The sequence below is a fragment of the Lithobates pipiens genome, unplaced genomic scaffold, assembly GCF_037356315.1.
Source record: "Lithobates pipiens isolate NorthernLeopardFrog02 unplaced genomic scaffold, aLitPip1_a1.2 Scaffold_18, whole genome shotgun sequence".
NCBI lineage: Eukaryota > Metazoa > Chordata > Amphibia > Anura > Ranidae > Lithobates > Lithobates pipiens.
In genome coordinates this window covers 578,389,442-578,402,822 of record NW_027507758.1, presented here as the reverse complement: position 1 = coordinate 578,402,822, position 13,381 = coordinate 578,389,442, and the positions used below count along the sequence as shown (strand labels likewise).

Here is a 13,381-nt window from a genome sequence, read left to right as displayed (position 1 = left end):
CAGTGTGTGGCTTTATATGTGGTGTTACAAGCTTTTTCCCATTGGTCAACTGTATAGGTGTATCCTAAGTCTTCTTCCCATCTAATTAAAGGGATAGTCTTTGTAAACACACTTTTTTGTTGAAGAAGATTATAGAAAAGAGAGATCCCTTTTTGTTGATGTATGGGGATCTTAAGGAAGGACCAAGCCGATTGGGGAACATTATAGGTCCATGATGGGAGGTTGGAAATGCAATTCTTAGTTCGGATGTAGAGGAATAAATCTGAATTTGCCAATTGAAATTTCTTTTGAAGTGTAGGAAATGGTTTGATCACCCCATTATCAAGTAGATCAAATAGATATTTAATTCCCTTCTCTATCCATGGTGTAAATGAGGTTGTCTTCATGAAATTATGTAGAGTATTTAGCGGAATTTGGACTTTGGTAGGAAGAGGGTGTGAGGAAGTTAGATGCAGAAATCGAACCCAGGATTTAAAGAGGGATTCCACCTACAAAAAAAAATATTAAAAGCCAGCAGCTATAAATACTACAGCTGCTGACTTTTAATAAATGGACACTCACCTTTCCCGGGGTCCAGCGATGCCGAGGCCGATCGATCGCCATTCTAGGTGAGGGAATCAGGAAGTGAAGCGAATCGGCTTCACTTCCCAGTTCCCTACTGCGCATGCACGAGTCGCGCAGCGCAATAGGAATTGTCCGCACTGTCTCTGAGACCCGTGTGTGTCCCAGCAGACAGCGCGGCAGGACAGGAAGAGGGATAGACTCTGACGGGAGTCTATGCCCGGAAGTGGGTGTAAATACCTGTCTTTGACAGGTATCTACACCCCCCTCCCCCCTGAAAGGTGCCAATTGTGACACCGGAGGGGGGAGGGTTCCGATCAGCGGAAGTTCCACTTTAGGGTGGAACCCCGCTTTAAGTGTCGCTAATATTGGGGAGATGCGAGAAGGTATCTTGGCTCCAAGTGCCATGGAAGGAATCCATATTGATAGATTATTTCCTGGGATCTTAGCAGTTTCCATCTTTCCTCAAATTGTAGATGGAGGAGATAGAAACCATTCCTTAGACTGTGTAAGAACCGAGGCTAAATAATAATCTTGGAAATCCACATACCCTGTTCCCCCAGCTTGACGTTTCATCACTAAGTTTGAATGAGCACATCTAGATTTTTTACCTTGTCAGATGAATCTAGAAAACAAAGTCTGAAGGGATTGGAAATATTTTAACAGAATTGGAATCGGGAGAGTTCTAAAAAAGTATAAAATTTGTGGAAGGTGAAGCATTTTAAATGCTACCAAACGTCCCATCCATGAAAATTCATGGGATGCTAGTTTAGTGAGATTTTCCTGTAATGCATTATGAAGTGGAATATAATTATATTGGAACAGTGTTTTACATGAATTTGATAATTGAATACCCAAATATTTAATTGTACTTTCAGTCCATGTATAAGGGAATTTTAATTTAAGATGTTTAGTAGTATTTTCATCCATCCCCAAGTTCAATATACAAGATTTATTCGCGTTAAGCCTGTAATAAGAAACTTTGCTGAACATATATTTAGTGTTTCCTGAATTTCCGGTAAGGATTTCACAGGATCAGTAATCATAAGAACAACATCATCTGCAAAAAGGTTGATTTTATGTTCTTGTTCAGCAATGGTAACTCCTAGAATTTTTTTGTTGGACCTAATACTCTCAGCTAGGGGTTCAATAACAAGGTTAAAAATTAGGGGGGATAAGGGGCATCCTTGTCGTGTACCATTTGTTATTGGGAATGGAGGTGATAAAGAATCCGTAGTATACACTCGAGCCGAGGGGACAGAGTACAGGGCTAATATTGCTTTGTTGATTTGACCTGTTAAGCCAAATTTAGTCAGAATGGATGACAGGTATCCCCAATGAACTCTATCAAACGCTTTTTCAGCATCAAGTGACAGAAATAGGGATGGCGATTTGGTGAGTTCTACATGGTGTATTATATTTATCATTCTTCTAGTAGCATCCGATGCTTGTCTTCCTTTGGTGAAACCCGAATGATCTCTATGGATAAGAGAGGGTAACAAACTATCTAGTCTTTTGGCTATAAGTTTCGCATAAATTTTAACATCTAAATTGAGTAAGGAAATTGGTCTAAAATTTTTAGGTGAAGATGGTTCCTTATCTGGTTTTGGAAGAGTTACAACAAGAGCATTCAGCATTTCATTGGGAAATGATGAAGAATTGGCTGCTAAATTATAAATGTCACATAGTATAGGTGCTAGAGTACTTTGAAATTTTTTAAAATATTCCCCTGTAAAGCCATCTGGACCAGGTGATTTCAAGTTAGGAAGAATACGGATAGTTTGTAGAATTTCAGGGATAGTAAAGGGAGAATTGAGAAATTCTAATTGTTGTGGGGGAAATAGATGGAAATTTGACACTCTCCAAAAAGGTGTCAATCTCCTCCTGAGAAGGTTTATGGGTATCGCCATCGTTCTTAATGTTATATAAATCATTATAATATGAGCTAAATGCTTCAGCTATTGAAGAAGGCTTAAGCAATTTTTCATAAGTGTGAGGATGGTAGAGGAATGGAATTTTAGTCTTAGATCGATAACCTTTAATGCGTAATGCCATTGTTTTCCCTGCTTTGTTCCCTGTTGCATAAGTGGTAGCTCTGAATTTTTTATAGGATTTCTCATGTGTCTCTAGAAGTAGGGTTCTTAATTCATTACGTAACTGGAAAATTTGTGTTTTAATAAAAGGAGAAGGATCATTTTTATTGTATTCCTCAGCTTTGGCTATCTCCTTAGTAAGTTCATCCATTCTCTGAGTTCTCTTTTTTTTAGCTTTAGAACCTAATTGCATAAACACCCCTCTCATAACAGCTTTATGAGCATTCCATTATATCATTGAGTCAGATATAGACGTCGAATTAATTGAAAAGAATTCAGTAAGGTGTTGTTGGAGTGTTGTGGAGTAATTTTCATTTTGTAGAATACAGTTATTAGCTCTCCATATATATGAATTTGGTTGGGATGATGTGGTTGTTATAGACATGCCACGTGGCCGTATGTATATGGGAGCATGAAATCTTGTCAAGCACCCATTTATCTGTCAAGAATAAGTCAATTCTGGAGTAGGTATTGTGCCGTGGTGACAAATATGTGTAATCCCTTTCATTAGCATGTCCACATCTCCACACATCAAATAAGTCGTTCGAAGTTATGAACTTATCAAGGGGAGAAGCATAGCGTTTGGACTTAGCAGAAGAATCCATATCATTGTTTGGAATCAAATTGAAATCTCCACATATCAGGAGGTGTCCTTTTTGAACTTTCTTCGCCTCCTCTATAGTTTTTTTTATAAAATGCATTTGCCTCATATTCGGAGCATAAATAGATACAAGGGTATATTGAATATTGTTAATGGTACAAATCAAAAAAATATAGCGACCTTCAGGGTCAGTGATACAATTATCTAATTGAAATGTAATAGTATCTCTAATAGCTATTAACACCCCTCTTTATTTTTAGGAGAATTTTGTTTGAAAAATATGAGGAAAATGTTTATGTTGACATTTGGGAGATGTATCTTTAGCAAAATGTGTCTCTTGAACACATAATATGTCACAATTAAAGGATAAGGCAGAACTCCACGAAGTGGTTCGTTTCGCTGGGTGATTCAGTCCCCTTGCATTTAGGGACAATATTTTGAAAGACATATTAATATATATCAAAATTACATGTTACTATAATTCTATATATTCCTAAAAGAATATTCTCTAGTTTCTATAACGCTTAAACTAAATATCTAAATATTTGTTATATGATCAGTTCACAGTTACTATTAAATCATGCACACAACAATGTAGATTTTTTTTTTCAAACCTATAAAAAAACGAGTTATTACTCTATTAGTAGTTATTTGGCAATATATATTGCAAGAGGAAAAAAATAAATAATAATAATTAATTTAAAAAAAAAGAAAAAAAAGGAGAGAAGAAAAAATAAAAAATAAGAGTAAAGAAAAAAATATTTTTCTAGAGTCAGCAGTAATCCACCAAGGAATGCTGACCAAGATAAGGGGTGAAGTTCAAGTAGTAAGGTATTGAGCATCAAACCAGACCGTATATGTCAGTAATGCATTTAACAGGCAGGAGTAGTTCATTTCTTAATTAATTCTATTTTGTTCACGTTTTTGTCCAAAGTGGAACAAATTAGGTTTTTCCTTCAAGGCAGGGGTGTTATGTGGAAGATCAACTATAATACCCCATGTTTGGCGTAATTGCATGCCATCTTCAATGGTAGATATAGCAAAATGTTTCCTGTTGTAAGTGGTCAAGTTAGTGGCTGGATGTCTCCATTTGTATGTGATGTTATGATTAGATAATGCCTTTGTTACAGTTTTGAGCTGTCTTCTCATTTGTAGTGTAAATTGCGAGAGATCTGCGAATAATTGTATATAATTGTATATCTGAGTATGATGGTGGCAGAGTAGTTAGCTCCCTTGCTTTGGAGAGAATTTGCTCTTTAGCTTAATAAAAATGAATTCGCAGAATAACATCTCTGGGAATTGATTCTTCTAGATGTTTTGGTTTGGGAATTCTATGAATACGATCAATTGTAAGTTCAATCGGCGATAATTCTGGCAATAATGTAGAAAATAGTGCATTTGCATAGTTATGTAAGTCCATAGGTAGAACTGACTCTGGTATTCCTCTCATTTTAATGTTGTTTCGACGTGAGTGGTCCTCGAGATCTGCCAGTTTCATCTTGACTAGGGATGAGCCGAACACCCCCCGGTTCGGTTCGCACCAGAACTTGCGAACGACCCCCGCGTTCGGTACGAACGTTAGAACCCCATTGAAGTCTATGGGACTCGAACGTTCGAATTGGAAAGTGCTCATTTTAACGGCTAATATGCAAGATAGTGTCCTAAAAAGGGTTTGGCGACCTGCCTCCTGCCTCAGGGGACATGGGTCACTGCAAAAAAAAGTTTTAAAAACTACCGTTTTGGCGGGAGCACTGATTTTAATGACGATTAAAGTGAAAAAAAAAAAGTGAAATATTCCTTTAAATATGGTGCCTGCGGGGTGTCTGTAGTATGCCTGTGAAGTGCCACGTGTTTCCCGTGTTTAGAACAGTCCCTGCACAAAATGACATTAAACGGAAATAACACCATTTAAAACTGCTTGCGGTTTTAATGTTATATCTGGTTCCTGCAATATGGTTGAAAATCATTGAGAAACATGGCATGGGTAGCCCTCCCTGCCCATTACCAGCCTATTTGGGTCTTGTACGCATATTAAGGGGAACCCCGTACCCATATTAAAAAAAGGAAATGCGTGTGGCCCCCAGGCCCTATATACTCAGAACAGCAGTATACAGGCGGTGCAAACAAGACAGGGACTGTGTAGGTTTGTTGTGTTAAGTTGAATCTGTTTGTCATTTTCAACCGGTACATTTTTAAAGTGTAGCTCCAGTCAAAAAAACTATCTTTAAGCTTTTTGGAAAACATAGGGAAGGGTTATCACCCCTGTATAATTTGTTTTGTCGTCCATCTTTTTTCATCTCACTTGCTGCTGTCTCCTTGCGTTTGCAAGTAGGAGATGTTTGTAAGTTGGATGTTTGAAAGTAGGGGCCTGCCCTATATTATAGCGGTATGTACTGGGTACAGAGCACGCAGACAGCACGCACTCCTAACACTACTGACTGCAAGCTCTATTATTAACCACTTGTTAGCCCAATGTTTGCATAAAGTGAAAGATGAAGTTATGCTGAGTAAATAGATATCAAACATGTCACTCTTCAAAATTGCACATGCCCGTGGAATGGCGCCAAACGTCGCTACTTAAAAAATCCCCATAGGCAACGCTTTAAATATTTTTTTACTGGTTACATGTTTTGAGTTGCAGAGGAGGTCTAGGACTAGAATTATTGCTCTCGCTCTAACATTCTCGGCGATACCTCACATGTGTGGCACATGCGAGCACATGGGGACATGGGCGCTTTAATTTTTATTTTATTTTTTTATTGTTCATTTTACTTTATTTATTTTAGTTTGACATTTTTTTTCCCAAAAATATATTTTTGATCACTTTTATTCCTATTACAAGAAATGTAAACATCCCTTGTAATAGGAATATGGGGTGACAGGTCCTCTTTACAGTGAAATCTGGGGGGTCAATATGACCCCACATCTCACCTCTAGGCTGGGAAGCCTGAAATAAAAAATAAAAAAAAGATTCTGGCTTTGATCGTACTGGCGAGTTGGTAGAAGCACCGGAGGGCGGTGAGGGGTGGGGGGCGTCTATGGCTGGGTATTTCAGGGTATCACCGAGTATGGCTGGGTATCTCTGAGTATGGCTGGGTATGGCAATTTATGGCAGGGTATTACAGAGTATTGGCGGGGTATTGGCGGGGTACTACAGAGTAATGGCAGGGTACTGCACTGCAGAGTAATGGCAGGGTACTGCACTGCAGAGTAATGGCGGGGTACTGCACTGCAGAGTAATGGCGGGGTACTGCACTGCAGAGTAATGGCGGGGTACTGCAGAGTAATGGCGGGGTACTGCACTGCAGAGTAATGGCAGGGTACTGCACTGCAGAGTAATGGTGGGGTACTGCACTGCAGAGTAATGGCGGGGTACTGCACTGCAGAGTAATGGCGGGGTACTGCAGAGTAATGGCGGGGTACTGCACTGCAGAGTAATGGCAGGGTACTGCACTGCAGAGTAATGGTGGGGTACTGCACTGCAGAGTAATGGCGGGGTACTACAGAGTAATGGCGGGGTACTGCAGAGTATGCACTGGTATTGCAGAGTATTGGCAGGGAATTGAGGGGTTAAATTCGGTGAGCAGCGATGTGGGCACTGCAGATGCAGCCCACATCGCTGCTGACACCGATCTCTTTCCCCTCCGCTGTACCGATCTGTACAGAAAGGGGAGGTAGGAACAGGCGTCATAACATGACGCCGGTTTGTTTCCAAGTGATCACTCCGTCATTTGACGGAGCAATCACGTGGTAAACAGCCGCTATGAGCGGCCGTTTACCGTGATGCGCCGGGTCCCATGGACCCGGCGGTCACGGATGCTCTCGAGTGCGCACACCTCGGGGCACGCGAGAGCAGAATTCTGGGAGGCCGTTAATTAACGGCCTCTCTGAGTTAAACAACCGCCCTGAAGCCGTTAATCGGCAATGGGCAGTTGTTAAGTGGTTAAAGCTAGATCACTAGCTATATAGGTGAGGTGAATATAGTGGTGTATACTGCAGTCAGGGCACAGACAACAACCACTACACAGCAGCAAGATAGGAAATCAGCCAAAAACGATTGGTGTGTACTGTGTTGAAGGTACACAGAACACCCACTGCTTCAGTTGCAAAGTAACACACTACAGGAGGCCGCCTTAAAGGCGGCCTTATATAGTGTGGGGCGTGCACTACACAGCCTGAGCTATGATTGGCCACAGGCAGGATGCCTGTGGCCAATCATGGCTCTCCTCGCTGCCGGCGCTGCGATTGGCCAAGCATGCGGGGTCACAGTGCATGCTTGGCCAATCATCGGGCAGCAATGCACTGCGCCAACGCAGTGCATTGTGGTCCGCGCGCGCGTCACTCGAATTTTGACGCGAACGGCCAAAACGTTCGGAATTCGGCGAACGGCCAATGTTCGAGTCGAACGTACGTTCGACTCGAACACGAAGCTCATCCCTAATCTTGACCCACATTGAATCATCTTTTTGCTCTGTACATGGATCCACTAGCTCATTCACTGTTTCAGTGCATTCCTCCATTTTGTTTTCAACGTATTGCAGTCTACCATCCATATTTTTCATATCAAGAGAGAATTTATGAATCATGGAGGATAGATTAGATATAATAGATGATTGTAATGACACAAGCATTTCTTTCATTGTGGTATCTAGTACTGGCTGCCCTGATGTTGGGAAAGCAGCTATAGATGTCTGTAATGAGGACATAGCATTATCACTATGCAGAGCTGTGTTCACAGTATCAGCTGCCTGACAAGATGAATCCAGCTTCACTCGCGATTTTGTGGGTCTCTGAGATGTTGGGGATAGTTGAGAGGAGCCATTAGAATATGAGGATGATAATTCCTCATCCATTTCAGGTGGATGGCTAGCAGAAAGGTTTGTGTGAGTTTTATTATTTTTCCTCACAGCTCCGGTGGCGCCATCTTGGATTTTAGTCAGCTCACTGCTCTGTTTAAATGTAAATGATGACAGCTTTTTTGGTCCCCTTTCTTGTCCTCTTTTGCGAGACATTATTGCCCCTACTGTCCCAGGAGTACTGCAGAGTATTTAGGTATTTTTTTAGAGGAAAATACCTGCCTGTTTTTTGCTGTTAAACGGCCAGCTGTGGAGAGCTCTAGGCTTAAGCAGCCATCTTCTTCAGCGAGCAAGCCACGCCCCCATGAAATATAGTATTTTGAAATCCGTCTAACTGTGTTGATGTTGAATTTTAAAAGCAGTGGCAAGCCTGCTGATCTCACAGGTTTGCTAATCTGACAGAACACAGCTGCTTTTAAAATTTAACATCAAAACCATCAGATGGTTTTCAAATTGCTGTATTTCACTATATAAGCTCAGTTTACTGGTAAAAGTAAGTGTGAAATGCAAGACTTTGTTTGGTGTAAAAAGATGTCCATTTGCCACCTTCTGACTGGAGGCTAACTGCAGCCAAGTGCGGGGTGTACCAAGATGACTGTGATGGAACGTCACTTCAGTTACAAAAGCTGATGGGTCGTCTAATCTGATGGCAGTGACCTACCAGTGTTTTGCAATTGTTCTGTGAACAGATGGTCTACAAATACCACATAATGCACTTTAAAACAGAAATTTTTCAAACAAATTGCAGTGACACCTACTGGTCATCGAACTCCTTCGATAGCTCAGTTGGTAGAGCGGAGGACTGTAGAGGAAAATCACACAGGAATCCTTAGGTCGCTGGTTCAATTCCGGCTCGAAGGACATTTTTAGCAACATAACTAGAAACTAGCAAGATTTTTATTTATGCGTATTTGTTATATTTTGTTTTATTTCCTTTTTTAACCACCTCGCGCCCGCCCTATAGCCGAATGACGGCCGTAGAGAAGGCGCGTTCGTCCGGGAGGCCGTCCCTGGACGTCCTATTGTTTACTTCCGCAATGCGCGCCGCCGCGGGTGCGCATCGCGGAAGTTCTGTGTTCGCCGTGTCCCCCGGGGACAGGCAAACACAGATCGCTGTAAACGGCCAATCACAGCGGCCGTTTACAGCGTGATCGGCGTGTCCAATGGGAGATGATCTCATATGTAAACATATGAGATCATCTCTCAGCGCCGCTCTCCCTCCTCACACAGAGTGTGAGAGGGGAGGGATGAACGGCTGCAGCGGCAGCCGTTCTGCTTCGCTTTGTAAAAAAAAAAAAAAAAAAAAAAAGTGCCATCCTCCCCCAGCAGTGCCATCCATCCTCCCCCAGCAGTGCCATCCTGCCCCAGTGCCATCCACCCCCAGTGCCATCCACCCCAGTGCTACCTGCCCCCAGTGCCATCCACCCCAGTGCTACCTGCCCCCAGTGCCACCTGTTGTCAGTGCCATTTGTCGCCAGTGCCATCTGTCATCAGTGCCACGTATAAGTGCCATCTGTCATCAGTGCCACATAGTGCCATCTGTCATCAGTGCCACGTATTAGTGCCATCTGTCATCAGTGCCATTTGTCATCAGTGCCACCTGTCAGTGTCACGTGCCATCTGTTGTCAGTGTCACGTGTCATCAATGCCACTTATCAGTGCCATCTGTCATCAGTGTCACGCGTCATCGGTGCCATGTATTAGTGCCATCTGTCATCGGTGGCACGTATTAGTGCCACGTATTAGTGCCATCTGTCATCAGTGCCACGTATTAGTGCCACGTGTCTTCAGTGCCACGTATTAGTGCCATGTGTCTTCAGTGCCACGTATTAGTGCCACGTGTCATCAGTGCCACGTATAAGTGCCATCTGTCATCAGTGCCACATATTAGTGCCATCTGTCATCAGTGCCACGTATAAGTGTCATCATTGCCACGTATCAGTGCCATCTGTCATCGGTCATCGGTGTCACGTGTCATTGTCCTGGTGCTTCAAAAGTGTAATAAATAGTCAACAAGTTAGATGTGTAATTTATGTTCCTAGAACACATGATGGCGCTACCTGCATGTTGGGCCTCTCTATGTGGCCAGGCTGTGAAAAAGTCCCACACATGTGGTATTGTAATACTCAGGAGGAGTATCAGAATTTTTTGGGGGGGGGTGTCATTTGTGGTATACACATGCCATGTGAGAGAAATAACCTATTACAATGACAATTTTGTGGAGAAAAAAAAAATGAAAAGTCTTAATTTTGCAAAGAATTGTGGGAAAAATATGACAACATCAAAAAGCTCACTATGCCTCTTACTAAATACCTTGGAATGTCTACTTTCCAAAAAGGGGTCATTTGGGGGGTATTTGTACTTTCCTGACTTGTTCGGGTCACAAGAAGCGAGATAGTCCACCAGTACATCAGATGTGATCAATTTTGTGCGATTCGCACCACAGCTTGTAGACTCTCTAACTTTCACAAAGACCAAATAATATCCACTAATTTGGGTTATTTTTACCAAAGATATGTAGCAGTATAAATTGTGGCCAAAATGTATGAAGAAAAATTAATAATTTGCATAATTATGTCACAGAAACAAAGAAATATGTGTTTTTTTTCAAAATTTTCGGTCTTTTTTCATTTATAGCGCAAACAATAAAAAACCCAGAGGTGATCAAATACCACCAAAAGAAAGCTCTATTTGTGGGAAAAAAAGGACAAAAAGTTCATTTGGGTACAGTGTTGCATGACTGAGTAATTGTCATTCAAAGTGTGAGAGCACCGAAAGCTGAAAATTGGTCTGGGCAGAAGGGTGTTTAAGTGCCCAGTAAGCAAGTGGTTAATCTGAAGTAATCATGTGAAATAAATAAACACAGGCACCAGAATGTATTTTTACATAGTTATACTGGTTCAGGTTGGATCGATGTGACTATGTATATACGACAATAGCAATATATTACTAACCGAATGGGCAAACGTTTGGGCATTCATCTGAACAACCAAATTTTGGTGCAAACTGTTGGCTCATTCCTGCAAGTACTTAATTAGTAGTATGAATCAATACCCTTCCAAATAGCATTGCTGTATTTAGAATAGTTTTTTCCATGTAGTGTTGGTGATGTATTGGGGAGCATAGCTGCCCTTTAAGCCGTTGACTTGCGTTTGTTGTCCTGCAAAAGCAAAACATTTTTTGTCATAAAATGTTAGAGCTTATTTTCACATATTATTTTCACATTATTTTATTTTTATTTTTCAATTTAAAAAAATTATATTATCACAGCTTCATGTCATTTAAGTAGTTTGTTACAATATTTTCATATTTTAATGTGTTTGGGAAAAGAACAAAATTGCACTGGAGGAGAAGTTGTAAAATAATCACAAAACGGCCCTGCAGTATAGCAGCATATTTCTCACAATGGTGAGAGCTCATTTATATGGCACCAACAGTATATGCGTTGCTTTATTACATAAAGGGGCAAAACAAGCATAACATGATTTGATTCCACTTACTCTCTTTGTAACAAGTGGGAGTGTTCAGTCACTGCTTGATCTGTAGCGTTGGTGGTATAGTGGTGAGCATAGCTGCCTTCCAAGCAGTTGACCCGGGTTCGATTCCCGGCCAACGCACAATACCTTTTACACAAATAGAGCATTATATTGCTAGTATTTCATTAAGACTGGGTTTTTTGTTATATGAATGAAAAAAGGCTGAATATAAAAAAAAATTCTGCATTAAAACATATCAAATAAAAATTAGTAAGGCTGAGAAAATTAAAGATTAATTCCTCGATTAATCGTTAATTTTTTTGATCGATCAAAATTCTTTTGATCAATACTCACCTCTCCACCAGCTTTCGGGTCTTCAGCAAGTTCCGTCAGAGATCCGGTGACATCACGGACATCGACATCACCGGACTCCTCTCCCCTTCCCCAAGTGTCTCTGTCTGCTAACAAAGGGAAGGGGGGAGGAGTCCGGTGATGTCATGGACATCACTGGACAGACTGGACTGTAATGGTAAATGTGGATGTGCTTAACTGGGATCAATCACTCATGCGGGAGACCGGGGTTCGATTCCCCGACGAGGAGACAAACTTTTTTTGCAGAGGTTGCCTTCTTCTGTTACAGACCTGGAAAATGAATAAAGAATTCTGAGTCATATAAAGTATAAACATTAAGGGTCTGGGACTCTAAAAATATAAGGCAGCATAGTGGTAGGTTAGGGTGGTATAGTGGCGGTATAGGGTAGCAAGATGGTATACGGCAGGTTGGGGTGGTGTAGGGCAGGTAGGTAAGCCTCTAATAAGGCTAACCTATAGATAGTGTAAATATCTAAAAATAAATATCTGTAAATATAGGCTGTTGAATTGCCCCATAACAAAAGTTTTTTTTTTAAGTTTGTCCTTTAGAAGCGTATTAAAGTGATTGTAAAGTCTTGTTTTTCTTTTTTTCTATTAAAATAACAAACATGTTATACTTACCTGCTCTGTACAGTTGGTTTTGCCCCGATCCTCCTCTTCTCGGGTCACTCTTCTGCTCTCCTTGCCCCCCCTATTTAGTGCCCCCACAGCAAGCAGCTTTTTATGGGGTACCCAAGCAGAGCTGCAGCTCCATGTATCCATTCAGACATGGAGCCTTGCCTAGGCCCTGCCCCCTCTCTTCTCATTGGCTGACTGAGTTTGGTTGGCAGCAGCAGGAAACAATTGTGCCGCTGTTGTGTCTCAACCAATCAGGAGGGCGAGTCCCAGCCGACTGAGGCATTCATGGACATCACTGAATAGAGAGGGGGCTCAGGTAAGTATTGGGGAGGGCTGCTGCACACAGGGTTTTATCTTAAGGCATAGAACATATTAAGATATAAAAAAAAAACTTCCAGCAAAACCTGGAAGCTGTTAAATTTGTCCTCATGTACTCCTCGTTAGTATAGTGGTAAGTATCCCCGCCTGTCACGCGGGAGACCGGGGTTCGATTCCCCGACGGGGAGGCAGATATTTTTGCAGAGGCTGCCTTCTTGAGTTACAGACCTGGAAAAAGGATAAGAAATTCTGACAGTCATATACAGTGCATTGCAAAAGTATTCACCCCCTTGGTATTTTTTGTGATTTGTTGCCTCACAACCTGCAATTAACATGGATTGTTTGAGAATTTGCATCATTTATTTCACAGAACATGCCGGCAACTTTGTATTTAAATTGTTTTTATTACATTTTTCACATTTAAAAAAATCTTACATACTTTGCAAAACAATTTGCAAATCATTCATGATAATACTCAACATTTTC

At 41.3% G+C, this 13,381-nt stretch overlaps 1 long non-coding RNA gene and 3 other non-coding genes across 4 annotated transcripts; 3 read left to right on the top strand and 1 right to left on the bottom strand.

The window, feature by feature from the left end:
• Positions 1-8,882: 8,882 nt before the first annotated feature.
• Positions 8,883-8,972, top strand: TRNAY-GUA (transfer RNA tyrosine (anticodon GUA)). The gene is given in 2 exon segments: positions 8,883-8,919; positions 8,937-8,972. It is a non-coding gene; the product is annotated as a tRNA-Tyr (tRNA).
• Positions 8,973-10,801: 1,829 nt separating this feature from the next.
• On the bottom strand, positions 10,802-12,045 carry LOC143990298 (uncharacterized). The gene is made up of 3 exons (XR_013277262.1): positions 11,942-12,045; positions 11,612-11,734; positions 10,802-11,271 (listed from the first exon to the last, which is right to left on the bottom strand). It is a non-coding gene; the product is annotated as an uncharacterized LOC143990298 (long non-coding RNA).
• Positions 11,657-11,728, top strand: TRNAG-UCC (transfer RNA glycine (anticodon UCC)). The gene has a single exon. It is a non-coding gene; the product is annotated as a tRNA-Gly (tRNA).
• Positions 12,046-13,011: 966 nt separating the features above from the next.
• On the top strand, positions 13,012-13,083 carry TRNAD-GUC (transfer RNA aspartic acid (anticodon GUC)). The gene has a single exon. It is a non-coding gene; the product is annotated as a tRNA-Asp (tRNA).
• The last annotated feature ends 298 nt before the right edge of the window (positions 13,084-13,381 follow it).